The 25,793-nt window shown below is 56.9% G+C and overlaps 1 protein-coding gene across 1 annotated transcript in view; it reads right to left on the bottom strand.

Moving 5' to 3' along the window:
* SND1 (staphylococcal nuclease and tudor domain containing 1) overlaps positions 1-25,793 on the bottom strand; it is a 128,850-nt gene that overhangs the window by 82,012 nt on the left and 21,045 nt on the right. The gene's annotated exons all lie outside the window — the stretch shown is intronic.

Genomic DNA, 25,793 nt, shown 5'->3' with positions numbered 1-25,793 from the left:
CTGCTTGCCCTGCCTGCAGGAGGGGAAAATAAAGCTCAGAGAGCTCTGTAATTAAGAGAGCTGTGCAAACTGGGTACATGGCCTCTGTTCACACAGGCTCCTGCACAAAAGTTGCTTGTTAGACAAGCTCGTTATCAGCCAGTGATTAACAGCACTTGCGGGAGGAGATGCCCAGGAAAGGGAACGAGAGGGCATCTTGCTGCTCATTGCCCATCAGCTGCTTGAGGCCTCTCGTGGCAATAAAATCCCTTCAAAGGCTGAGCAAAAGGGGGAGTTTTCCAGTGGAAAAAGCAGTGAGGATTTGGGAAGGACACATGGGTGGGAAGGGGCCAGGGAACGGCTCCAGCCACGCTGCATGCCTGCACCTGCATGAGCTTTGTGGCAGGTCTTGTGGAGCAGAATTGGCAGCAGTGAGCCTGGTGAGCTATATAAGATAATGTGTAAGGTGCACAAGATAATCCATACAGGACACAGGGTGCTGCTCACCCTCCCTGGGTCACCCTCTGCCCCTGGGAGCCCCCAGCTCCCTGCAGCATCCTAACAGTCTCTGTGGCATGGCACAGCAGTGTGTCGCCCGGTGGGGCAGGCAGGGGCTCACATCCCAGCCCCAGAAGAGCCGGGGTGGGGACTGAGCTGCCACCAAGGCTGGTAATTCCCCCGACTCCACACCCCAAAGTGCCCGCGGCATAGTGTCCCTCAGCCCCTGGTTTTGCCCAAGGGCTCCCGGCAGGGCTCCAGGCAGGGTCCCTCCTGTCCAGGTACCGTCACCGAAAGCAGCCAAAGCAAGCACCATGCAAGAGCATGGGACAGGTGGGCAGCAGTGTCCCTGGCCACCCTCCCTGTGATGAGGCTCTGGTGACAAATCCTCAGGGCAGAGATGGTGCCTTTGGAGCCACCCCTAAACTGTGCCACTGCCACCACCCCTGGGCACAGCACATGGTGACTGCACAACAGACCTGGCTTTGAACGCGATGCCAAGGAGCTGCCACTGCTCAGCACCGTTCCCAGAGGGAGTGAAGCAGCTTTCCCAGGCAGATCCTGCTCCCTCACTGGTGCTGTGCTGGACTTTGGACACACTTTGCAGTTGGCTGCACCAGCACTGTTATGGTCATGGTGCCTTTGGGCCCTGTCAGCACGAGGGGAGGAAGGTGGGAGAAGCCAAGACAAGACAAGCCAGCCCTGGGAGGTCCCCGGCCCACGCTGGTGGAGGACAGCCCTTGGCACATTGTTTCGCTCACTGGCACGGTGCCGTGGGGCAACAGCCCCCTGCACACCACGCCAAGCTGGGAAGGAATACACTGAAAAGAGGGAGATAAGGTGAAAGCAGCAGGAAATGAAAGAGAGGGAGCGAGCGGACAAAGACATACTGGCACTTGCACTCCATGTTCTTCTGTAATGAATGAGGATTTGATGGAGTTTATTGTCCTCCATGCCATTCCCAGGCTGCTCCTTGGAGCCGTTGCCTCCTCCACCCGCATCGCCACTTGCCCAGCACCACAGCCCCTGCTGGCACAGGTGATGGGATCGGCGCCAGACCCTGCAAGGACATCTCCACCCACAGCAGTGAGCCAGTGCAGCACCCAGTGCCAAATCCATCCCTGGAGGAGGCTCCTGCTCCATGCAATGGCTGGAAAACCCTTTGCAGGCAGGGCAAGGGCATGTCCCCAGCCTGGCAGGGTGCGGGACCAGCAGAGATGGGATTTCTTCAGGAAAGGAGCTTTTATGCTCACTGGGGCTCAGTCTGATATTACTTGTGGCAGAGAAAAGCTTCCTGGCACCTAAGGAGACAGGCTTGATGAGGCCAGCACGGAGCTGTGGTAGGCAGCACGGGATGTGGTGCTAGCTAGCCGGCCCCGAAGCTGGTTTTCTGGCAGGGAGAGAGCTTTCTCCTTGCCCCATATAAAATAAAGCCCCGGCTGAGCACATGGGGATGGCATGGCTGGCAGGTGGCCAGAGGGAAGCCCTGGCACGGGCGGTCGCCCCACTCGGGAGCGTGCTGCTGCCGTAGGGAATGCTGGCACTGCTGCCGAGCTGCTTCAGCCCCGCGCTCGGGCCAGCTCCCCGGCTGTGCTGTGGCACATCACAGGATGATGCATTATTCACACTGCTCCCCTCCCCGGCGAGGTGCTCGGGGACGGATGCATCTCCATTATTTAGCTGGTGCCAGAAAAATTCCCAGTTCCATGCCAGGGCTGGAGTCAAGCCGCGTGATAAATCCTGCAGTGCCAGGAGTGGGGTCTGAGCGGGGATGCCGGGGAAGATGCCCACTCCTCCTGGAGCATTGCCCCATGGACCACGGGCATCCCCTTGGGCCCTGCAGCAGCATACACGAACCCGTCCCTGTCCCCTTGCGGCAGGGCCCTGGCCGTGTGGAGCCGGAGGAGCAGGGATGACTAACTCCTCATTTCACGGTCCAGTGCTGCAAAGCCGTGCCGTACAGCCACGGCCGTCGCTTTGCTGAAAAATCACCACGCGGAGACAGAGAAGTAAGCCACAGGGCTGAGACTAGGGGAGCGCTCAGCCCTCCAACACGGCACATGCCAGTGCTCCCCACATTGCCACCTCCTGCCCTCCCTGCCTGCCCCCCAAGGCAGAGCCCAGACTTTGCTCCAGCCCCTGGAGCAGGCAGGGGCTGGGCTGGCCCGGCAGCAGCTAGGGGAAGCGCTGGCACAGCTAGCTGTACGCTGGCAGAGATGAGCGTGCAGGAGCTGCCGCCGGCCACACCACCCACCAGCCCCCCACTCTGCCCCTCGCCATACCCAGCCAAAGCAATAGGCAGTGCAATGCCCCTGGCTGCCAGGCCCTGCTCCCCGTGGGGCCAGGAGAGCCCCCAAAAGCCCAGGAGAGCTCCCAGAAGAAATGCTTGCACTCAAACACTACCTCTTCCCTGCAGCCAAACCCAGGATTGCTGTCCCCGGCCCCATCCCAGCAGCTCTGCGCTGCCAGGACTCCCGCTTCAGGGTCACACAGCAAGCTGCTGCCTGCACTCAACTGCCTGCTCTGCCTGCTGGGCACCTGGAGCATCTCCAGTCCCGAGTCCTCAGGGCAGCTCCCACTGCCAGCCCCTGCAGCCAGCGGCACCCTGGGGTGCCCGCTGCTCGCTGGCACAGCACCGCCACTGTGGAACCTGATGGGACCCGGGTGACGCATCTCTCCCAAGGTCACGGCGAAGCCTCAAGATAAATAACACTGCTCTGCACAGGCAAAGCCCTGTGCAAACACTAATTAATCTTCACTAACGAACTCCAAATTTATTGCTTATTTAAGTGTCTATCTGGCACAGGCTGTTAAGTCCCTAATCCTGTCCCGCTCGGCGCTGGAGCACAGGAAGAATAGCGGGAGTGAGTGGCAAAGCTCTGGGTGGCCCCAGCATCACCCGGTCCATGGTGCAGCACTGGAGGGCTCAGGTGCCGGCAGCAATCGCATCGGCAGAGAAGCAACTAGAGAGCAGCTCGGCAGCATTTGCACAGGGAGGGTACAGGAGCTGCTCACAAAGATGCCCCAGTTTTGCTTTTAAAGCTCCCATGGGATGCACTCTCCATCCCACCCAGCACAGGGCTGGCACGGTGCAGCCGTGGGTCCCGGCACAGTGCTGGCGTGGGGCTGGTGCTCTGGACAGGCTCCGCTGCCGCTGCTTAGCCAGGGATTTACCAGGCTTGTGTAAAACACTGCAGCTGCATTAATGAGAAGAGGGGAAATGCCTGACCTGGAAGCAGCGTTCAAGTGCTTAAAAGCCTCTTCTCCAAGCGCGGCGGCTCTCTCCGGCACTGCACAAAAGCAAACATTTGCCTTAAAAAAAACCCAGCAAAATTGAAGCATCTCACAGGTCTGCAGCCACGTGAGACCACCCCAAAAAGAGGACCACCAGCACAGGCACCCCAGCAACAGTGCCAGCCCCACCACCGGAGCAGGCACCATCGCCGTGCCGTGCTGGGACCCACGGCTGCACCACACTGGCCCTGGAGGAGGCAGAGAGGCTGGGGCTGAGTCCTTACTGAGGCCACGTCGCTGTGATGCTGATGAAAAATGCAAACTCTTCTGTAATTCCCAGCACAAGTAAAATGCAATGGGCTGTGCCAGGAGTCAGATAATAGAAACATTTAAGTGTCCAATACATATCGCCCTTAACCACTGCCCTGTCAGCCACCATTAAATACCATTTTACTGGCCTGTAAAAATGATATTTCATATGAGAGGGGAAGTGGCCCAGCAGATGAGTCTGGGAAGCCGTTCAAGAACTTGGACACATGTTTGAGGCTTTGCAAATAAACATTAAAAATCAATATAACGGCAAGGATGTTAACTAAACTCTATGACCATCAAACATCCAGCAATTATAGACACGTAGGAAGATACTTCCTTTTTGAAACTACATCTCAACTCAAGAGCTCAAACCGCAGCAGCATCCCTCTAAGCCACCTCCCCCGTCACCTTCCTGGACATGGCTTTTAATGGTACACGGGGAAGTGACATCCTTGGCTGCATCCTGCTGCAGGAGCAGGACAAGCGAGCGAGAGGGACGGAACAGCTCAGCAGGGAGCTGCAGATGCCAAAATGCTGGCCCTGGCTTTCCCCAGTTGGTGGGGAGAATCATCAGCCATTCAAAAAAAAATAATTAAAAAACAACAACAAAAAGCATATTAGCCTCATTCAATTAAACGTGTGTGGTGAGGAAGTCGTTTTACTAGCTAGAAAGTCAATGCGCGGAGCTTCATCTTCAGAGAGTTGCTGGAGCAGGGGAGTGATGAAGTGCTCTCCCTTCCTCCTAGGATGTGGAGACAGGGATTTGAATCCAGAAATCAATGGGGATGTGCTGCTTCCTTGCAGGCTGCCTGCGGATACGTGTCAGGAAGCCCAGGGAAAGAAGCTAGCTTTTTGTTTAAAACAGAAGACAAAGCACCTCAAAAGTGGGTGCTGCCCCCGGGGCTGATGAGCACTGGGTGCCAGTGGACCCCTCAGCTTCCCTTCTCCTTAAATAACCACCATGTGGCTTTAAATACCTAACAGACCGAGTGAGTGATATCTCTCCTGTCAAATTAACATCATTACGCCGTACAGTAGCCAATTAAAGTCTATTTTCAGGAAAGCAGCAGCCCATATCTGCCGTGAAGGATTGCATCCTGCCATGGAGGGATTAAACACTGAGTGCCCTCAGTTCCCTGCTGCTGGGGGGTCCCGCTCCCAGCCCCTGGCCCCCTTCCCAAGGGCAGAAGATGGGGATGCCAATGCGTGCAGGCACATTTGGAGCAGCCAGAATCCAAGACCATGGCTAGTGAAACACAGCCCGGCATGCTGGTGGCACCTTCCTGACAGCCCACTGGTTCTGGGGTGCTCGCCAGCTTGCAGAGCAGGGGAGGATGGCCTGATCCCCCAGGAACAAGCTGGAGCTCCCAGCTCCCTGTGCACAGGACTTCAAAGTTTCTTCCAAGAATCCCGGCACAGGATGCTACAGGCACCAGGGCTCACAGGGGGAACCCAGAAGAGCCAAGGGGCTGGGACCCACAGCCCAGCAGCACCACAGGACTGCAGGTGGGGAGAGCTCCCCCTTCCCTGCCAGTGCAATTAGGGAAGCTTATTATTTGTAAAGCAATTAGCATAGCAAATCAACTCCAAGCGACACGTGAGAATAAGCTGTTCAAAGTGGCAAGGCGATATGGAGATTACCAGCTGCCACTGAAAGCAGCGGCCATGGCTGGTGTCCCCTGCTCTGGGATACAGCAGCCCCCAAGGGACCCCAGGATGGGGGATACCTGCCCCGTTCAGAGGCTGCCTGGCTTGTGCCAGGGGAAGAATCTGATCCAGAGCAAGCGGGGCTCCTTCCCATGGGCAGAGGAATCCTTGGGGCAGCAGCAAGGGAGACCTGGGCTGCCTGGTAAATGCCTGGAGTCAGCTCCTGCCGCTCCCCGGCATGGGGAGCGTGAAGGCAAAGGAGGGAAGGGGACACAGTTCATTAGCAGTGTCACTCCTGCGGTTCCCAGCCCTCCTGCCCTAGCACATCCTTGGCTGAACCCAGCACACCCAGCTCGCCAGGGGATGTGCCGAGCGGGAAATCCATCACGGAGGCCGGCGAGGCAGTGACAGCAAACGCGGCGGCGTGCTCCATGCTGGTGTAACGAGCAGAGCTGGCGCAGGGCTCCAAGAGGAGCCTGCAGCTGGTGAGCAGAATCATGCTGTTGCTGAGCGTTTGGGGACAGGCTTTTCCATATCAAAGCCTGTGTAGCGCATCGAAGCTCTGCTCTGCAAAGATGGCAAGGCACGCATCTGGTTCAGTGGTGTGCACGTGGGCGATGCTCTTACAAACGGCATCAGCTCCTTCATGGGTCTGTCCCAGGAGCCGGGCAGCGCTTCTGCAAGGAAAGGGATGACACCAAGAGCAAAAGCAGCTACAGGAAAGTGACAGCCCTGAGGACTGCAGGCACGTGCTGCAGTGAGGAAACAAGGACGAGGGGCTGCCACCGCACCAGAGAAATAAACAGCATCTCTGCTTGGGTGGCCCCAGCTCGCGCAAGCAGGTGCCAATTCTTGGATGCGAAGCGTGAAGTGAGTATTCGGCTTTCCCAGCGCTCTGCCTGCTCTGCCGCCTGCCTGCTCTCCTGCAAAAGTGTTCTCCACTCCTAATTGCCTGCAGAGCCCCTCCCTTGCAGCCGGCACTTCATACCAAGGCACCACGTGCCTCTCAACCACTCGAGTGATAAATGCTGGGTGCCCATGGCAGAGCAGGAGAGGGCTTTTATAAACTGGCAAAAAAGGAGAGTGCATGCCCAGAGACCCCGCCGGAGTGACCGAGTGCTGGCTGAGAGAAGGGCAGTGCTGCAGGCAGCCCTGCCTTGCCTTGCCCTGCTGCCAGCAAGCCCGCGGCCAGCCCCAGAGGTTGTGTGGGTTGCCAGCCCCAGGGGTGGCACAGGTTGCCAGCCCTACCTGGTTGCATCCCCAGCTGCAGCGATACCCATGGTGCCACCACACTCGGCATGGCAGACCGGACCAGCACAGGTATCAGTTGCAGCCCAGCCACAGCCAGGACTTGGGCAGGGGCTGTGCAAGAGTGGAGTCATTTGCAGCAGCAGCTGAGGACTAATGGGTTTGAGGGGCATGGGGGGATGCGGCACGCCCCCGGCAGCCCCCCAGCCAGCCTGGGAGAGCAGCTCCTTTCCAGCTGCTCTCTCAGGGGGCACAGGGAAGATCAGAGCACCTCAGCAGCTGCTTCTGCAGCTAACGAGACTGGCCGGAGTTACATCTGTAAGAGGATTAACGCCAGCTCTGGGAGCTCTCTGATACTCACACAAAGGAACGCCTCTAAACTAATGGGGGTCAGGAAGAAGCTTCCCCTGGAAGCCTGTTATCCTGCAGCTGCTGCTACAGGACAACTCCCACCTTCTTCTAAATCACCTGCCTGTGGTGGGAGAGCAGGCAGCTTCAAAAGCCCTGGCCAGGCGCTCCCATCATCTGTGCTGCGATATGGATGCTGCAGCCAGCAGCGCTGGGTGCTCACCCCATCACCAGCCCAACACCACCTGGCACCCATCTGCTCTCCTCTCCCATAATGGACACCCATAAGGATGCTAAGGCACACCACCAGTGGAGAGTGTGGTGAGGCAGGAGGGCAGTACCATCAGCACAGTGCTCCCGGCACCGACCACGCAGGAGCTCAGGGGAGCCAGCACCGTGGCTGAATCCATCCCAGCACCCTGTGGGTAGAGGATTTTACCTAGACCCTGTTCAGCCCTCGGGTGGGCATCAGAGCATCTCAGGCCCTGGAACTATTCAAACATCATTAGCAGAGTTAGGCTCCTGAGCTGAGCTGAGCCTCCATACCCAAACCAGAAAGAAAGGCCCCCATTTTAATCGCTTTCATTATCAAAACAGGCTCCCCGCTGGAGCCTTGTAATTGGAAGTCTACCATTTTAGCGTGATTTGCATTTTATCAAAGCATATTGAGAGGGCTCACAGGAGTGTTCTCCCCTCGGGTCCCTGGTGCTGCATGGTACCAGCACCATGACACAGAGTGGGGAGAGCCAGAGGCGCCCCTGCACCCCAGCATGTGCTCAGCACTGCAGGCATATGATGCTGCCTGTCCCCTTGGGAGAGGGACCTCGCATGGTGGCGGCAACTCCTGCCACAGTGTCTCAGCACTGCAGCGGTGCCAGCTGGGCCGAGCTTGCTGGCAGCTGCCCTTCACTGCAGCTGCAGGTGGGTTGAGCTCAGTGCTGACCTTCCTCGCCTCCAAACACAACCGGCAGCAGCAGCCACTTCGAGTCCTCCCTGCTCTGCAAAAGCTCTTCTGCTTCTTCTGCAGCAGCTTCCCCAGCAGCTGAGGGTGCCTCAGCGCACCTGAAGGCAGCTCAGGGAAGCAGGAGACAGCCAGGTTTTTGGTGACCCCAGGCACAACCAGCCAAGCCTTGGTCACTGGCACACCACACAGAGGCACTGAAGGCTTTTCTCCACCATCACGTGCAACACAGAGCTGGGTCTGCGGCCAGACATGGGGCCAGGCTGAATCATGTACAGCATGGAGCAAGTTTTCTGCATCCTCCAGTCCCCTTCCTGAAACGAGCCCGGGGCCTGAGAGCAACCCAGCCTGCAGAGAGGGCTGCCAAGAGGTTAAAGGCTGCTCCATCCTGGCTGCTGTCTTTTCCTATCCTATCCCGCATCCATCCTCTGCCTCCTCCATAAAACCCGACAGAGCCCAGCTCCGGTATTGATGGCGTTGCTGGTGCACGCCACTCCGGTCTCCTCCCCAGGGCGCCGGAGCTGTGCTCACGGTGCGCCTGGGCTCGCTCCCGCAGCCTTGCCAGCAACCATCAATCTCCATCAAGCCTGAAGGCACCTATTAATCACATTACAGAGAGGCCCTAATTTAAACCTTCTGCCTACTGCCACACGCTGCCTGCTCATCTCCCTCTGCCAGCCCGTTTCAACAAAGAAGAGTGTGAAGGTCCGCAGCCCGTGGTGATGGGGAGCATCCTGCAATGGGCCCAGGGTGTTTGTGCCACTCCTGGCAATGCGGTGTGGTGAGGAATGGCACGGAGGACTGGCAGCACCAGGAAAGTAGTGGCATCCCCTGGAGGGACCCCCACCTCCACTTAACAGGATTCCGAAGGAGGAAGGGAAAACTTTTCCTCCTCTCTGGATGCACCAGCAGCTGTTTGAGCTGGGAGTCCCATGCACAGAGCTGGTGGCAGGCTGCATCTCGCCCGAAACCCTCCAGGAACACACTGCATGCTGCAGCAAGTGGCATCCGAGCTGCCATGGGGGAGATGCTGGTGGGTCCGGCCCCAGAGTGGAGTGGAGCTTACAGGGCCACAGGATGCAGGTGCCTCGGGATGCCAGCAGCATGGCAGGGCAGCTTTTGGCAGGAGAGGTGCTTACCCACCGCAGTGCTTGGAGCGCAGCACAACCCATCCCAGGTGCACAGAGGACAAGCACAGTGCCATAACCGGTCACCTTGGGGCTTCTCTCGCCTGATGGAGCAGCAGATGAAGCAGGACACAGCATTTTCCTCAGGAATTTCCATTGCTGCAGTTAGCGCCTTCCAATAGGCACATGCTGCTCCAGACCTTCAGCGGGTCCCCAGCAGACCCCAGCCTTGTTCCTCCATCTTTCTGCATCCCAGAGAGATGCAGCCAGGGCACGTGCCGACACAAGAAGTGCATGTCCCACCATGGGCTCTGCAGCCAGCACTGCAGCATCCCCAGGGCAAGCAGTGCAAACCATCCCCACTCCCTCTTTGGGCTCAAAGCCAAGTCCAGATGCTGCCAGGACCAAAGCCACCATACTTTTTTTGCAAGAGCAGAGCCTGCGTCTCCAGTCGCTGGCATGCTCAGCACCTCTAACTCCTCAAAATTGGGTAGGAAAACACATTTTGTTTGTGGATCATAATCCTCTGAAAGCTCCGCACCACAGCTTTGCTCCTCACCCACAAGAACACAGTTTTACAAAGAGGAACAAAACCCGCTGTGCACACCAGCTCCCCGGCTATGGCAACCACACCGGCCACAGCCGCTCCAGGCAGAGGATGTTCCGTGCCCCCACCGCCTTCCTTTGCACAGCTCCTTGCAATCGCATTAGCACCAGGCTTAAATTAATAAAGGTGTTTGTCTTGTCAGTATGTGCTACATGTTGAACCAGCACCCTCTCGGGAACTGCGCTCCCACAGCACAGGGATGAGCCCGATCCTGCCCAGGATGAGCTGACTTTGCCACTGGTGTTGCCCCATTACAGCATTGCCGCTGCCGTAGGCGGCTCCAGTCTCCTGCCTCCTGACAACCCTCCTCATCCCCAGGGAAGGAGCTCAACGTCTTCAGTATCATGCACCCGCAGCCCCCAGCTGAGAGACCCCAATGTGGGGGCACGCTCCCCCTGAGGCACCCCGGCATGGTTTGCTCTCAGTCCATTGAGGGGCTGGTGCTCTGACAGTGGGTGCTCACTCCCCGCTTGCTCCCTGCTCACTCCAAGACAGCATTCACGTGGCCATCAGCGTGGCCGGTGAAGGAGGGCTGGGCAGCACTGAGGATGGGGACAAGGGCAGCAGAAAGCTCATGTCACGCAGCCACAGCAAAGCCTCCACTGCTCTGGTCCACGGGGAAATAAAACAACCCCAGCAGAAAAGCACAGGACAAATGGAAACCGCGCGATCAATAGGATCATCATCTCTTTGTCGGCACAAAAATAAAAGGCGAAGCTGCAGATGCTGTTTCGGCACAAAATATCAGCAGATGAGCACCGGCTCACAGGGCTCAGGGCTGAAACAGGCATTTTTGAGAAGGGCACTGGTAGAGATGTTGCCCTTTGGGCTGGGGACACGTGCCAGCGATGACCCGGACACCCTGGCACACCCGGAGCAGCATCCCCTTGCAATCCCCTGAATCTCAGCCTGGAGGGGCATCACCAGCGTGTGCCGTGGCTGAAGCACAGCGGTGCCAGCCTGCAAAAGGATGCTGTGTTGTCCTGCTCCCGACACCAGACCACGCACCCACAAAGCCCTCTCCTCCCCTGAATCCCCCCTGCATCAGCCATACCCTTGGAGGTACCACCAAGCACGAATGCTGAAATCAGCTAATGAAAGTTATTTATGAAGCGATTACCAAGTTGGCTGTGCCAGCGCTGAATTAAGATAATTTGTAATTACGTGCAACGCTTTTAGAATACAGCACGCTTATGTTTTTAGTCACTTGTTTTATTAAATTAAATGCTCAGGCTAATTACAGGCATCCTTTGGATATCTCCCTCTCAACTCTCGACCCACGGGAGCCTGTCACCAGCAGATAGTGCGTTCATTGCTCCAGTGTGTTTGCTCACACAGGACCGTTCGGGGCTGTAATCAGCAACTATAAATTACCTCGTTAAAAACAGGATTACCCTTTGCAAGGAAAGCCTCTGCTTAAACCCATCAAGATTCTTCTGAAAAGTAATTTCCAAGCAATTCAAGTTTTTGTTTTGCTGGCATTAGAGGAGAGCATTTCCGGCTGAGGAATATTTGGGAAAGAACTCCTTAGTTCAGGCTTCAGTGCTGCGGCGAGAGCATCTGAAGGGATGTCTTACCCGTGTGCGCAGCTCTGTCGCAACCTTTGCCCCGCTACAAAAATGGCAAAGCATCTTCAGGTAGTGGCAGGGAAGGCAGTGCCCTTTCCTACGAACTAATCGGGCAAATCAGCCGAGCACAACGTTGTCCGTCTACGGGGAATTCATTAACCAGCGGCGCTTTGGCAATGCGCACAAAGAGCCACCTCTCCACGGACAGGGAGATAATGTTGTCGCTAATGAGGAAACTGAGAAGTATAAAAATATTCAGTAATTTCAGAAGTGTTTTGGGTTTTTCTTTTGTTTTAAATTTTACAACACTGCAATGTGTGAATTCTATTTTAAATGAACCTGACTTCACCTGACACCCTTGTCGAGCCAAGGGAGCAGCAGAAAAGCAGCGCAGTGCAAGATGCTCTGAACGTCCCACAGACGAGGCCCCTGGAAAAGCTGATCTAGCTCATTACTGAGCTCCAGAGATGCACCAGCGGCACCAGTGACCCATGGGGAGCCAACAGCCCCAAGCATGGGCAAGGACAGCCAGAGCATCCCCCTGGAGCACAATGGACCAGCCAAGGTTCTCACCGAAAGGGAGGGTTAAACAGGAGACAAGGGATTTGTTTTCTTATCATTCTTCCTCCTAGCATCAGGTTTAGCTCACCCACGCTCGTGTGCCTTCCCCAGGTACCCTTCTGTCCATAAAATCTGGAGAAATCACGCTATTTAATTTGGGTTTATGCTGAATACCCATCCGCTTGCTGTAACGCAGACCCCCAGAGGGCTTACAGAGCAATAAGAAATATTTTCCTCCATGGTTTCAACCTCTCATTGCTCCCCACTCCATGCAGGATCACCACAGATAATCAGCCTGGTGCAAGCATCGCCCTGCATCCCCTGGGGCTCCGCTGTGCCAGCAGAGGACCAGCCCCCTGCCCAGCAGCATACCAGCACCATCCTGCAGGGCTGTCAGGGCTGCTCCTTCTCATCCAGGGAGCCACCAGGGGACAGACCCCAGCGGGGTCCCCACTCTTAGCAATGCCAATGTCAAGTCCTGCCATGACCCAGCCCCAAGCAGAGTGATGCTCGGAGCACTGGGCTGCCAGAGGGAGCCAGCGTGGGAGGATACAGTGCAGGCACAGTGGCACGGCATGGCACAGCTCCTGCCCCAGCAAAGGAAGCCAGCCCTGTCCCTGCCTGCCTGCGGACTGGCACAAGGCTTGGTCAGAAGACGAGGGAACAGCCCCATCCCCGCTGCCTGCTGGAAGAAATCTTTGTGATAGACTGCCCTGCCAGACCATGCCAGCTCTGCTCCTTCCCACGCTGGCTCTCCAAGCCAGAGGGAAATGAAGGAAGGGAGATTGCAGCGCTAGGGGAGGACTCGCGCCAGCAGTCCCTGGGGATCTGCAGGGGAGGATGACGGCAGCAGCGCCCACCACCACTAGCCCCAGCAGCAGGGGTCTGAGCCAGCCACAGGGTCCCCTCCACGGGACATAACATGAGAGAACAGCAGCTGCAAAAATCACCCCAACATGGTGTTTTTGTGGAAAGGGACCCACGACTCAGTGTGCCATGGAGCACCCCACTTAGCCAGGCACCCCCACACCACGCCGGGCACTGGAGCAGCCCCTTGCAAAGCTGCCCTGTGCCAGCCTGGCTCCCTCCTCGACGCAGCAGCTGGCCCCAGCATGGGTCATGGTGGGGGACCCCAAGGGTCCCCTCTGCCACTCCTCTGACCCCAAAGCACTCAAGGAAGGTGGCTGGCACAGGCACAAAGCCCCAGCGCCCATCCCACCCCACTGACCAGGAACTCAGTAACCAGCCCAGAACGCCAGAGGAGCAGCAGCCCCGCTCCGCAAACGCCTCCATCCACACGTAATGGAGCTTTTATGTGATTGTCGCCCAAAAAGTAATTTATTGTCCAAAATCTCACAGGAAAGTGATTCAACATGCTAACTGCCCCAACCAGCACAAGTGCTGCTGGCTGGCTTTGCCGGAGGAGGGATTCTTCCCTGCAGCTCTCTCAGGAAGGTGAGGGAGGGGGAAGGATGGACACCCTCAGCCTGGATAACACTTGCACTTCCCGACCGCTGGCGCTGCAGACCCCACACCAGGACATCCCCATGCTGCATGTCCCCCAACACCTCAGCCAAAGCCCAGGGCTACCCTGGAGCATCAAACCTACCACAGGCAGGGCTAGGGACTGAGGGCAGTTTGACAGATCATGGGCAAACCCCATGCTGGATAAGAGATGGTGGTTTTGGTCTACCCCCGACCAAAGCCAGGCAGCCCCATGGGGCACCCGGGGTCCCCTGTGCTGCCCACGCATCCCCAGGCTCCCCGGTGCTCCCAGCCAGACCCACCTTGCCTCCAGCTCCGCTGTCACGGCAGCTCCCCGAGGCTCGGCGCTGGCATTTCACACCCTCCCCGGCATTTTGGGTGCAGCAGGTGTGATGCCACGCCAGCAGCTGGGGACAGAACAGCCAGCGGCGGGTATGGGAGGCTCAGCAGCTTGAAATCCAGCCACACATGTGTTGGGATGGGGCACCACTGCACACCATCACTGTGGGGCATCGAGCAAGGGGTCGGGCGGCTTTTATGTCTCCAGCAGTATTTCGGCTGATCTGCTCACAAGGAGAGTGAAAATGGGGTCACCGGTCTCACAACGGGGATGATCTGGACTCAAAACCTGGCTGCAGGATGCTGCAAAGCCAGGAGAGGCTTCTGCCTCCTTTTAGCCAGGCTCTAAAACCAAGGGGACAGGGACAGGCTCTGCTCAGAGCAAAAGAGCCAGCAGCTGCTGGCAGACTCCCCGTCTCAGGTGGTGGCAGCCATTTCAGGACTTAAGGAAAAACCTCCACACTTCCACCACCACTAACTCGACTTTCAAATGGTAACTGCACACCCCAAGGGATGCATAACAGGGCTGTCACTTGATAGACCTCACTGCCCTGGCTTTGGGGTCGCATGGCCTTTCGGAGCATGGGAGGGGACACACATGCATCCGCTTTCGACAGCATCCCTGCTTCTGGCAGTTTTAATTTCTGCTAATCCTCCAGCTTACGAAGTGTAGCCCCGCAGTGCACCGGCAGCCCCAGGTCCTAGGTTGAGGGAGGCATTTTAAGATGTGGGAGCAGCTCAGAGCCCAGCTCGGAGCTGCCCGCAGAAGCCAGCAGAAGATGAAGCTGGATGTGAGTGCACCGTGCCGAACCCGCACGTGACAGAGGGGAAGAATAGCAGCCAGCGAAAACTAGGACAGCAGCGGCCGGACAGGGAGGGAGGCAAAAAGCTTTTAAGGATGGAGCTGTCATCCCCACTGCAGAGCCCAGGAGAGAGGACATCTTGAGCCATCACTGTCACCATCATCATCCTGTCCTTGTGCTCACAGGCCATGCTGCAGCCCCCTTGCCAGCCCCAGGGGAACCACTTTGTACCAATGGTGCAGGCAGGGTCCATCCTCAGAGCCTGCAGCAGAGGGTCAGGGTAGAAAATGCTGAAAGGGCAGCCGGAGCCTTGCTAAACTGTAGCCAGTTCATCCTGCTGCGGACCCCCAAGAGGTGGCTGTTTGCAGCAAAGGAGGGGTGTGCATGCAGCGTGCAAGTGGTGCGTGGTCCATGTCCCATGCCACTGCTAGCATGCCCATGGGTGACAATCGGGCTATGCCATGCCAGTGCAGCCCTGCACCAGGAGGGGACAAGCCCTTCCCTGGCACCAAGCCCTGCAGATGCTGGGCAGCTCCTCCATGGGAAGCTTGTTTCCAAGGGGCCCAACAGTTTTGCCCCTTGCACTGGTGATTTCAGGAGGTGCCAAGACGGGAACTGTTCACATACAACGCATCAGGGAGGTGACAACCACCCGAGTGCCCCTGGCACAGCCAAGCACCAGCAAAGCCCACCTGCATGCCGGCGCCCAGAGGCAAGAGCAGGCTTGGGGCTGCCCCAAAAGGAGCTTGGTGCAGGGGTGAGGCATTGTCCCCTCTGCTCTGGGGTGTGGGAACAGGACTGCAGCATCCCTCAGTCCCTGTGGATGAACGGTGCCAGCAAAGATCCACAAACGCAAGCTGGAGCATCCCCTCCCTGCAGCCCACCTGCAGGCGAAGGAGCTGGGTGGGCTGCGGGCACCAGCGAGGGACACACACACCATCCCTTGCAGCACATCTTCAAATGTCTAGCGACTAAATAGAGATCTCCAGCAGCCGGTGCTAATGGCAGGAGGAATATTCATGATTACTCTGAGCTGGAAGAGCGTCGCACGGCACTAGCAGAGGTGTGTGGAGGGAGGTGTTAACACAGCTGAAATGCCAGAGTGATGCAAGGGGGGCTGGGGGAGGCACTGAGCTCTCCGCTCCAGCAATCCCCCTGCTCTGAGGAGAGGGATGCCTTTGTCATGCTCCTGGCTGGAGATATAAAAAGCGGAGCCCTGACCCGCAGGCAGAAAGCGCATTGCTGTAACCAGCTCTAAACCAAGCCCAGCAGAGGAGGAGCGAGGCGGTGGGGCAAGGATGTGAGCCTGGGCTGGCTCTTGGCACGGGAAATTCCCCTTCCTGCCTCCAGCCCAATCCTGCTGGGTGTCCATGCGGTGATGGAGCTGCTGGTATCCGTTCACTGTGCTGGGGTGAAGGTCATGAAGCAAAGGCGATGCCAGCTCTATGGCAGCGCCCTTGAGCCAACGTGTGCCCCAGCCATGCCCTCCAGCATCCCCCCAGTCACCCTGAGCCACCAAGGGGCCATCCCACCGGTCACAGGGAAGGATCCAGGGTTATGCTGGGGTGATGCCCAGTGATGCCAGGTGTGGAGGCAGAGACCTGCTGCAGCCGTGCCAGGCACCAAATTCAACCTCCTTGCAGGACACTGTGGCTCCTCACAGAGCAGAGCGCTGCCGGCAGGGGACAGCTCTGGCTGCCTCCCAGATATAGTGGAGATGTTCCAAAAGCCATATGCTGCTGGGGAAAAAAATTAAGCCTTCACAGAGCCAGGTTCATCACATACCTAAAATCACGGGCTTAAGTTTCCCGAGGCACAAGGGTGCTGTTGCTAGGCAGGACGTTAATTGCACAGTTCAGCAATGTGGCAGAATTGCACAGCTCCTCTCTAATTTAGTGCAATTTAACCATCAATAGAGGATTCACAGTAGCTTCCTGATGAGATCAAAAGGTCAAAGCTTCATTCTCCCATCAGCGTTTTCACGCTCACCCAGCAGACCGAGAAACATTTGCCACAGCCTTAGCACAGTGTCAGACCCAACCGCCCCGAGAAGCTGGGCAGCCACGCGCACAGGACGCCAGGTCTGCCCGTTTCTGCTTTAATGCTTCTGGACTGCAGGCACTGGCGATGATTAAGCCTCTCCAAGCAGAGCAGCTCCCAGAGAGCAAGATGCAAAGCCCGGCTGGAGTGTCGTCCTCTTAAATGCAAGCTGGCAGGTGCCTGGATCCTCCTCAAAGCATCAGTGTCAAAACACTAGGCACTTCTGCTGGGTCAGAAGAATTACAACACTTAAATGTAAGTTGTTTGGGAAGTATTTTAGCACAGCCCAATCTTCAGGGCTTATTACTTTCATGGCATCAATAAGACCAAGCACTTAAGTGCTGCCGCTATTTGCAAAGCATATGGTCTGGAGCTGCATCGTCCTCCCGGCTGCATCTTCCTCCCGGCGACATGGGCCCTGGAGCCGTGCGGTGCAAGTTAGCTATTGCCTGTGGTCACGGAGCTGTTGCCTCATAGAAGAAGCTGCTCTGTAATTGTCAGCAAGCTCCTGCCCATCTCCCCAAACCAGCGTCGGCTCCAGCTCCAAGGCTGGCCAGCTGCCCACAGCCCAGCACCAGCCCAGTCTCTGCTCCTCCAGGCTGCTGCTGCCCACTTTACTGTTTCAGGGTTTTTTCTTTTTTGCTGCTATGCTTTTGCTCTCTAACCCATGAGCAATTTCCTGGGATGCCAGAGGCTGTAATCCATACATGAACCCAGCTGTGCCAGCTCACAAATTAATCCAGCCCCGATCAGTCCTCGTACCTAGCTCCAACAGATCCCCCGGGAGCCAGGCTCTGGCTATGCCGTCGCGTGTTTGCTTTCAGCCAGGGAAAGAAAACCCTCCTGCGATAAAGCAGCAGTATTTTGCCAGAGGTCTGGATCAGCCTGAAGCCCCCACCCCAGAATTTAGCACCCTGTGCTGCCAGGAGCTGTATTTCAGCAATCTGGAGTCCTGGATGAAATGCCAAACAATTGCTTTCCCACTGTGGAAAGACTTGGGCAGAAGGGAAGAGAGGAACGGTGGAGAGATGCAAGCTAGCCGTTTTTACACTAGAAAAAGCATGCTACCCGGAGGGCAGAAAACAGGTTGCAAGAACATGCTGACTTCATATGTCTTCTCCCTGGAAGCTATTGCAGCCCCTATTAAATATTGATGGGGGAACTCTAGTGCCCCCACTTTCTGCTCCTGCCTCTCCTCAGATGCACCTCTCCTCTGCCAATATTTAGAATACATTAAGGCCAGATGCCCAAGCACTTAGCATTTTACGCCGCACTGCTCCACTGGTGTGGCAGGGCTCACCGTGCGCCCCATCCACGCCAGCAATCAGTTCTGTTACACAATACATGGATGAGCTACGATGATCCTTGTAACTGTAATTTAGCGGAGGTGAGACACTGATGAGTTCATGGGTTTGTTTCTCATTAATCTTTTATGCTCGTTGAGTGCGGTGCGCTTTTTGTAGTACAAATCCTGCTCAACAAATAGGGAAACAAGATCCGCTTTCCACACGGACCCCGTTGCTCTCACAGGCGATCCCTCTGCTGCCACAGAGCCGTACGGCATCCCTCAGCAGGCGGGGCTCGCCTGGGCTGTGGGAGCCTTGAATTCAACTCCAGCACAGAGATACTGGCCAGCCGGGCACAACCCGCAGGCTTTGAGCTGCTGCTGAAAGAGACCATCCTCATGGCACCAACAGGGAATAATGAAGATAAGCTGGAGCTGCTGGGGGAGCTTGGCTGAGCTGGGGGATCCCCCAGGTTCCTCCAAGGCTGGTTGCCTTGAGCCACTCATTACTAGAAGGATGAAGGCACCAATCACGAATCATAGAATCATTTTGGTTGGAAAAGACCTTTAAGATCACCACTTCCAACCAAGAACAATTCAGAGCAATGGGAGAAGTCAGCAGATGGGTGTTAAGCCAAGGAAGCGATGGAAACCACTGCCAAATTCTTGGGAGCAGCCTGGATACCTCCCTGGGATGGACAACAGGAGATGAGTTTTGTAACAGACTCTAAAAACAATGTGCCACACAGAGAAGAGGTATCTGATAGCATCAGCCCAGACACATTGCTGCTGCTCTAAAATTGCCCAGAGAATAAAGTCGCAGGTGCACATCCCATGTAGTCTGCGCCTTTGGGGGGTCCCAGCACGGCTCCCCTTCCCTGTGCTCCTGTCCCAGCCCTCAGCTCTTGCTCCCGGGGGGGATTTCCAGAAAGCCAACTCACAAGCCTCCCACCAGGCTGGCAGACCCAGGCACTCCTCCCAGCCACAAACGCATCTTCAAAGGCTGTGCTGACAGCCTGGGCAGGCTGCAGCAGAACCGCTGCACCAGAGACACCAGTGAGCTGCCACCACTGTGCCGAGCAGCTCATGGGCAGGAGAGGGAAGGAGGGAGGCACAAAATAACCCTGCAGGAAAAGTGCTGGAGAAGCCTGAGGAGAGTCCAAACTGTGTCCAAGGGTTTTGGCAGCAATGGAGAGCTCCTGAGCAGGCAGAGCCCTCTGGAGCACCGGCTCACCACTGCCCATGGATGTGCAGGCAGGGACACATGCTGGCAAGCATGGTGGGAGCTGCCAAGGAAAACCAGCACTGCACCACCCCAGGAAAGCCAGAGCTTGGTGGCAGAGCTGCTGCCGCTACCAAACCGGAGAGGGGCTAGGAATGACAAGCCGGGGAACCAAGTGGCTATCTTGTTTTTGGCATTGAAGAAGCTTGTGCTGCCGCGCCATTGGCATCATAACCACCGTGAATTGTGCTGTCACCCGAACAGCTCCATGGAGCTTTGCAACGCAAACCGAGCACTTCACTCCCCAGCCAATGTGCCACCTTCAAGCAGCCTCCGCTGAACTCCCAACTGCCCTGGCAGCGCAGTGGGGACACAGCCAGCCGCGCCGTGCTGCAACGCCACCTCTCCTGGCAGGGGCCACGGTGTCGCCCGCGCTCCCCAGAACCAGTTGAGCCGAGGATGCCAGAAGAGCCTCTGCAGGGACAGGAGGAACTGCTCCACATTCACAGCTAACGTTCGAACTTCTGCCAAGCCGAGTGCAGCCACCCTCTCTCCAAAATCCGGCTTGCTGCAGAAAAGCACCAGGCAGACACCTGCAAACCATCTGTCGAGCAGCCCTCGCCTTGCCTCGCACGGCACCAACTGCGGGCGGCTCCCACCGAGAGGGGCTGAGCAGGATGAGGCACCCACAGGCACCTGAGGCTCTGCCAGCAAGACCCGTGCGCCATCAGGTACCCCAAAGTGTCACAATGTTAGAAGAAAAAGCTCATCTCCAAGGATAAAGCAGATGTGATTGCTAAAAACGGGTGTGATGGGATCCTTCCTGAACAGCTTGTTTCCCAGATCTCAAATGGGTTATAAATCCATCTCAAAGAACGTCAAAACCAGTAACTTGAGGGGTCCGGGCTGCCCTTGACCTCAAGGTCCATTGCCTGCCCTTCCTCAGCTGCACACTCCCCAGTAGCTCCTGCTCCAGCAGTGCCGGATGGGGATGGCAGCAAGCTGGGCAGGTCATATATACAAAACCTCCCAGTTTCCCATAAATATCCTGGCAATCAGCAAGTGTCAGGGAACGGAGCAGAGAGAAAGTACTGCCGTTTGATGGGGTTTGGGTAAAATACAGGTCTTTCTAAAATCTGCTGGAGTGTGGCAGAGCGCTGGCAGGCAGAATGATGAGGAGCAGGAGCAGCGGTGCTGCTGGGGGCTGCCATTCATCACCCGCCCTCACGCCGCGCAGCTGATGCTCTGCCTTCATCCGGGCATCGCTTGGCACTGCCCAGAGGTGAGGGGGTGACGAAAGTCACCTGGCTGCGCTGCTGGAAGACAGATCGGACACAAGATTAAAGACACAGAAAAATCCTTGCAAGACTTAAATACCGGCACCTCTGGGAGCCGACAGTTTGCAGTCAAAGACCACGTGAGGAGCCGAAGCCCAGCAGAGCCAAGCCGTGTGGCTGCCCCAGTACCGACCTTCTGCCGTCATTGCTCTCTGCAGCAGGACACATCGTGCCTGGCTAGGTGGGCAGACAGACAGGGACGTGTGCGTTTTGCCCAGCATCATCCTACCGTAAGACCAGAAGAGAACCAGTATTGCAAGCACCCTGCATCCCAACCGAGCAGAAATGCCGAGACCAGCCGGTGGGTCAAGCCTGATGGCTGTGGGCTCTCCCCCACTTCCCAGCCCCCCCTGCAGGGCTGATCCCTGGCTGTGAGGTTCCCCACCGACCAGGAACAAGGACCCCTCACAGGTGACGGCTCCCACTCTCCAGAGGCTGGCAGGCACGAGGGCTGGCTCATCCCTCATCTGCTTGCAGCCCAATGGGAGTCAGCAGTTCCCTGCCTTTGGAAACATATCAGAAAGCCAAGGAACTTGCACACAAGCTCATTTGAGAGCCGGGGGGGGGGGGGGGGGGCGGGCGTAAAAATCCAAGCCCAAATCCTTCTGTCTTTTCTGAAGCCATTTCCAGCTTCTCTACATTTCCAGCTCTTCACTGCTTTCTGTTTGCAGCAGCATCTGCTCCTCCAAGTTTGCCCGGTGTGGTGACAGCCCTGACGCTCGTGTCAGCTTTGCAATTAGCTGCCAACGTGCCAAACACAGCCCCAGCAGACACGAGGCTCGCCAGCGCTCCGGCAGCACGCTGGCAGCCAGAGCAGGCACAGCACCGGGGCCCTGCCACTTTGAAGACCCACCGCCTTGTGCCCAGCTGGAGGGGGCTGGAGGCACCCAAAGGTACCCGAGAGCCCTCCCCAGCACCCCAACACCTGCGGGGCAAGTGGACAGGTGTGAGCCACCATCCAGAATAAACAAGAAAAACTGGACAGCCTCAGCTTTGTGTCCTCAGAAAACACAGCTGGAAGGTGCCCCAGGGCCATCCAGGCAATCCTTGAAGAAATCCCCCACTGCCAATGTCAACCTTATCTCTGCTGCACAGCCACCATGGAGTCCCCGAGCAGCGGCACAGCCAGGAAAGAGCCAAGACATCTCTGCTCCTGATCCCCTTTCCACCTCCTTCCGACTCCCAGGGATGAGGGGCCCCAATGCTGCCAAAACCCCAAGCCCCCAGCACCAACTGCATCCCTCCCCACAGCCCTGCTCTGGCCAGGGAAGACCGTGCCGCACTTCCAGACTTCACAAAAACCCAACCCACCATCAGCAGGATGTTTTTATCCCGTTTTTTTCCTCTTTGAATCAGGGTCCATGTGTTTGACTCTCCCACTCCAAGAGTATTACCAATTAAGATATCAATTTAGATAAATTGGGGGATTGGAGTAGATTTGTACTGCCATCACATCAACTGGGCAAATCTAGCTTGCTAAAGCACAGAGCCACTAACGAGATTCTGTAGTTTAGCTGTCCAAGGGAGTGAACTTCTGATTAAAAAAGCACAGATGAAACCTCCTGAACACCGGGAACAGTGCTGACACCAAGACCCAGGAAAGCCCCAGTCCCTGAGCCAGAATCGTCACCTGCATCAACCATTGCAGCCTGCAGCGCTGGCGCCAGCAGACCTGGCAGGTCAGGGCACCTTGCAGCCGCCACTCCTCCCCAAGGGTTTGCTCTTCTTCCTCCCATCCATGGAAACACCCAGCACAGCAGGGTTCTGCCCTTGGCCAGATCTAACACACTGGCAACCTACGTCAGCAGAGCCAGATCCGTCACCAAGACGGACAGAGCCCGGAGCCCACCATGGGGTAGGAGGGCTGAGAGTGTGGGACGCTGTAGCAATGGGCATCAGCTGCGGCGATGGGGAAGGGCTTCTCCTTGCTCAGAGGCACCTTGCTCACCCCAAAGACTGGAGAACTCCATACTCTGAGCCCCAGATGTGGACCACAGCTGTGAAACGAGCTCCTGCCTCCAGGTTGTGGGCTTAAACCAGCCCTGGCTCCAGCCTGGCCAGACAAGGACCAGGCACTTTCACCAGAGGCGAGGGCAACACCAGCCACAGTGGGCACAGCTCAGCCTCCAGCCCAGCAAGTTGCTAAGGCCACGGCAGTGGCCAGACACGGCCTGGGGAAGGATTGCCATGAACACTGCATTTTTGATGCTGCGCAGCAGGAAGGAGCCACCCTGCATCCTGCTCCTGAGATGCTGCCCCAATCGGGGGTGTGTGTGTGTGTGTGTGTCCTGGCAAGGGGGCTCTGGCCATCCCCACACACCATGGCAGCGGCACCGCACCTGCAGAGCCAGCACCTGGGCAGTGGTGGGAGATGCGTCTTCATCTGAATACGTTATGTTCCTCGACAGAGACAAGTGATAGAGATATTAAATGCTATCAGCTCCTGCTCTCAGGATTCATTTTGCGCCGGGTGATGAAGGCGGGAGATGAAAGGCTGTAGGATTTTATTACGCTGAATTTTCAGTTTGTCATTTCCCATCTACTCGATCAGATGCCTTGGGACCAATTTGTGCTTGGTGGGATGGAGATGGATCTCCCCGGCAGAGCCACGTTATCTACGTGCTACCTGCTACAGTGGGTACGTGTCTAGCCCCGACTGCAGGCAGAGCAGCTCGCAGCCAGAGCTGCCGAGCCCCGACACTGCTGCAGAGCTGTCAGACCCACGCACAACGCGCTGTGAGTAAAGCCTTCCAGAAAAGCCTGAAATCAAGCCCCCCCCCCCCCCCAAAAAAAGAAAAAAATAATAAAAAATGTGTACATGCCTTGAGCTCAGGGTCCATCTTTGCAAGGGCAGTGAGGATGGGGGTCTCCCACACTGAGATGGCCAAGTGCAGAAAGCTCCAGACCGTAGGAGCTGGAGCAGGGATTAAAGGGGAGCAGCAGCAGCAGCCAAGGGTCCCCAGGCACCGTGGGGCTGGGGGAGCTCTGGGGCAGCAAGCATCACCCTGAGAGCAGCAATGTGGCCAGCCAGGGATAGGGGAGAGGGGCACACAGCTGAGCAAGGAGCCCAGTTTGTCTGGCCAGGGCTTTTTTGGGCAGTTGTTGGGGTTTTTGATGTTTTTTCCTTTTTTTTAAACTAATGATCTGGAAGGGGAGGGGGGTAAACATTTCATTAATTGCATTCACAGGTAATTAAGCAACCACATAAGCGGAGCCAGAGGTGAAAATGCAGAAGGACCTAAAGAAGGGTAAAACCCAGAAAGAAGGAAATGAGGTTCAGCTGGGGCACCCACAAGCAGGGGTGGCCGAACCTGCTCCTGCACGGTGCAAAGGCACCCACAAGCAGGACTGGGGAAGACCATGAAGGACAAGAGAGCTTGCACTGGTGCCAGGGCCCAAAACCCTCTCGGTTTAGGGGTGCGCAAGTAAAAGACGGGCACGGCAGTGGCAGGCCAAGTACCCAAATGGGTATTTTCTGAACCTCGTCACTACAGCCATCATGGTCCCCAGGACCAGGGCAGGATGAGCTCTGGAGCACCAGCTGCTCCAGCTCTTGCAGGAGGAAGGAGTGGAGGAAGATGGCAACAGCTCTTGCTCCACAGTGGTGCTGCGTGACTTGGGCTCACACTGGCCAGGCCACGCTCATGAGGACAGTTAATTTCACGCCACCGGAGGGTCTGGCAGCAGGACCTGCAAACGCTGGATGCAACCTAAAGGTGCAGGTGTTCCCAAATGCTGAGGCCACTCCGTACAACGAGTTCCCCAAAGGAGAAGCCAGCTGCAGACCAGAGATTTGGCTGCAATCTGGTGACTTTGGGGTGCTGGGGCACCTGTAGTGATACTCCAGACTTGAGGAGGAGGGGGGAGAGGGGGGAACAGCCTACGTTTAGGGCATCCCCTGGGCATCCCCGTGCATGGCGGCCGGGCTAGCAGCAAGCCCAGCAGCTCCCAGTAGGCAAGGAGAAAGCAACCACCCGCGCGCCGGGGCTGCAGCGCCGAAGCAAGGGAAGGATTTTCAGGGAAGCCAGCAGTGCGGCGGGGGACTTTCTGCAGTCTCCTTGGAGACCGCGATTGCTCCGCAAAGAAACTGTGCTCCTCCTGGCAGCTCTGCACAGTGCCGGTGGGACATGAGGGAGCAGGTCCCCACCACCACCAGCACCGGTGGCTGCCGTGCAAGCGTGCCACTTGGCTCATGGCAGCTCCCGTCCACCCGGTGCTGACGCCAGAGAAACAGCAGGAGGAAGAGGCTAATTTGGGAAGTTATTCATAATTCAGTGTGTACAAAACAAGGCGGCATCCTAGGAGGGAGGAATTTCCAAATTACTGTTCCCACAGCAACCCGGGCTCTGCCCCTGTGCACACCAACAGCTTGGGGAGCCGTGGCACGCGGTGCCATCGCCCGCCAGCACAGCAAAGCCAGCCCTCAGCACATCACTGCCGTGTGGGATAAAAAAAAAACAGCCCTAGAAAAGGTGCCTTTCGTAAAATCCTGGATGAAGGCTGGTTCTCTGCTCCCGGCTGGAAAGCCCTCCTCTCGCTCACAGGCGGGAGCGCTCCTTGCCATCCTGAGAGGCGTTAGATGAGGTTTCTGCTAGGAACAATGCGGGTGCTCGGTGGGGGTCTCAGCAGCTCATGAGTGCATCAACCATTAGGGGGGAACAAAATAAAAGAAAGAAAAAAGTGGCAAGCAGATAAATCCCTGCCCTAAGGAGCTTTTATACAGTTTCAGATCAGTTGCCACCATGCAAAACCAGGCAGTGCCGCGCTCCCGGGCCCATGCCACAGGTCACAGCCCTGCCGGCAGGTACCGGCTGCCCCCACCACCACCCGCTCCGCACTGAGAACAGGGCACAGGATCAAACCAGAACCCTGGCTCCCAGCCCAGCAGAGGTTCTTTGAGTGGAGGTGAAGAGGACTCAGCGTGGGACCTGCAGTCGTGTGGCAGAGCTTATTTTGGGCACTTTCATGTCACTGCCAAGTGCGGGACTCGAGGTCCAGTGCATGCCGGCTTGCAAGATGCTCAAACCAAGCACAGCAGAGACCAAACTGCATGAACAATACGGCGCTTTCTGAAGACTTCAGTCACCGGGATTTCTCCATCAGATCTTGACGCTGCAGGTCTCTGGGAGTCAGACCTCAGCGTTCCTTTGAGCTAGATGACAAACGAGTCTGCTACTTCCAGAGGCTCCCCG

This window comes from Falco biarmicus, chromosome 5 (genome assembly GCF_023638135.1).
Source record: "Falco biarmicus isolate bFalBia1 chromosome 5, bFalBia1.pri, whole genome shotgun sequence".
NCBI lineage: Eukaryota > Metazoa > Chordata > Aves > Falconiformes > Falconidae > Falco > Falco biarmicus.
The sequence above is the reverse complement of the archived record's forward strand: the minus strand, read 5'-3'. Positions and strand labels throughout refer to the sequence as shown.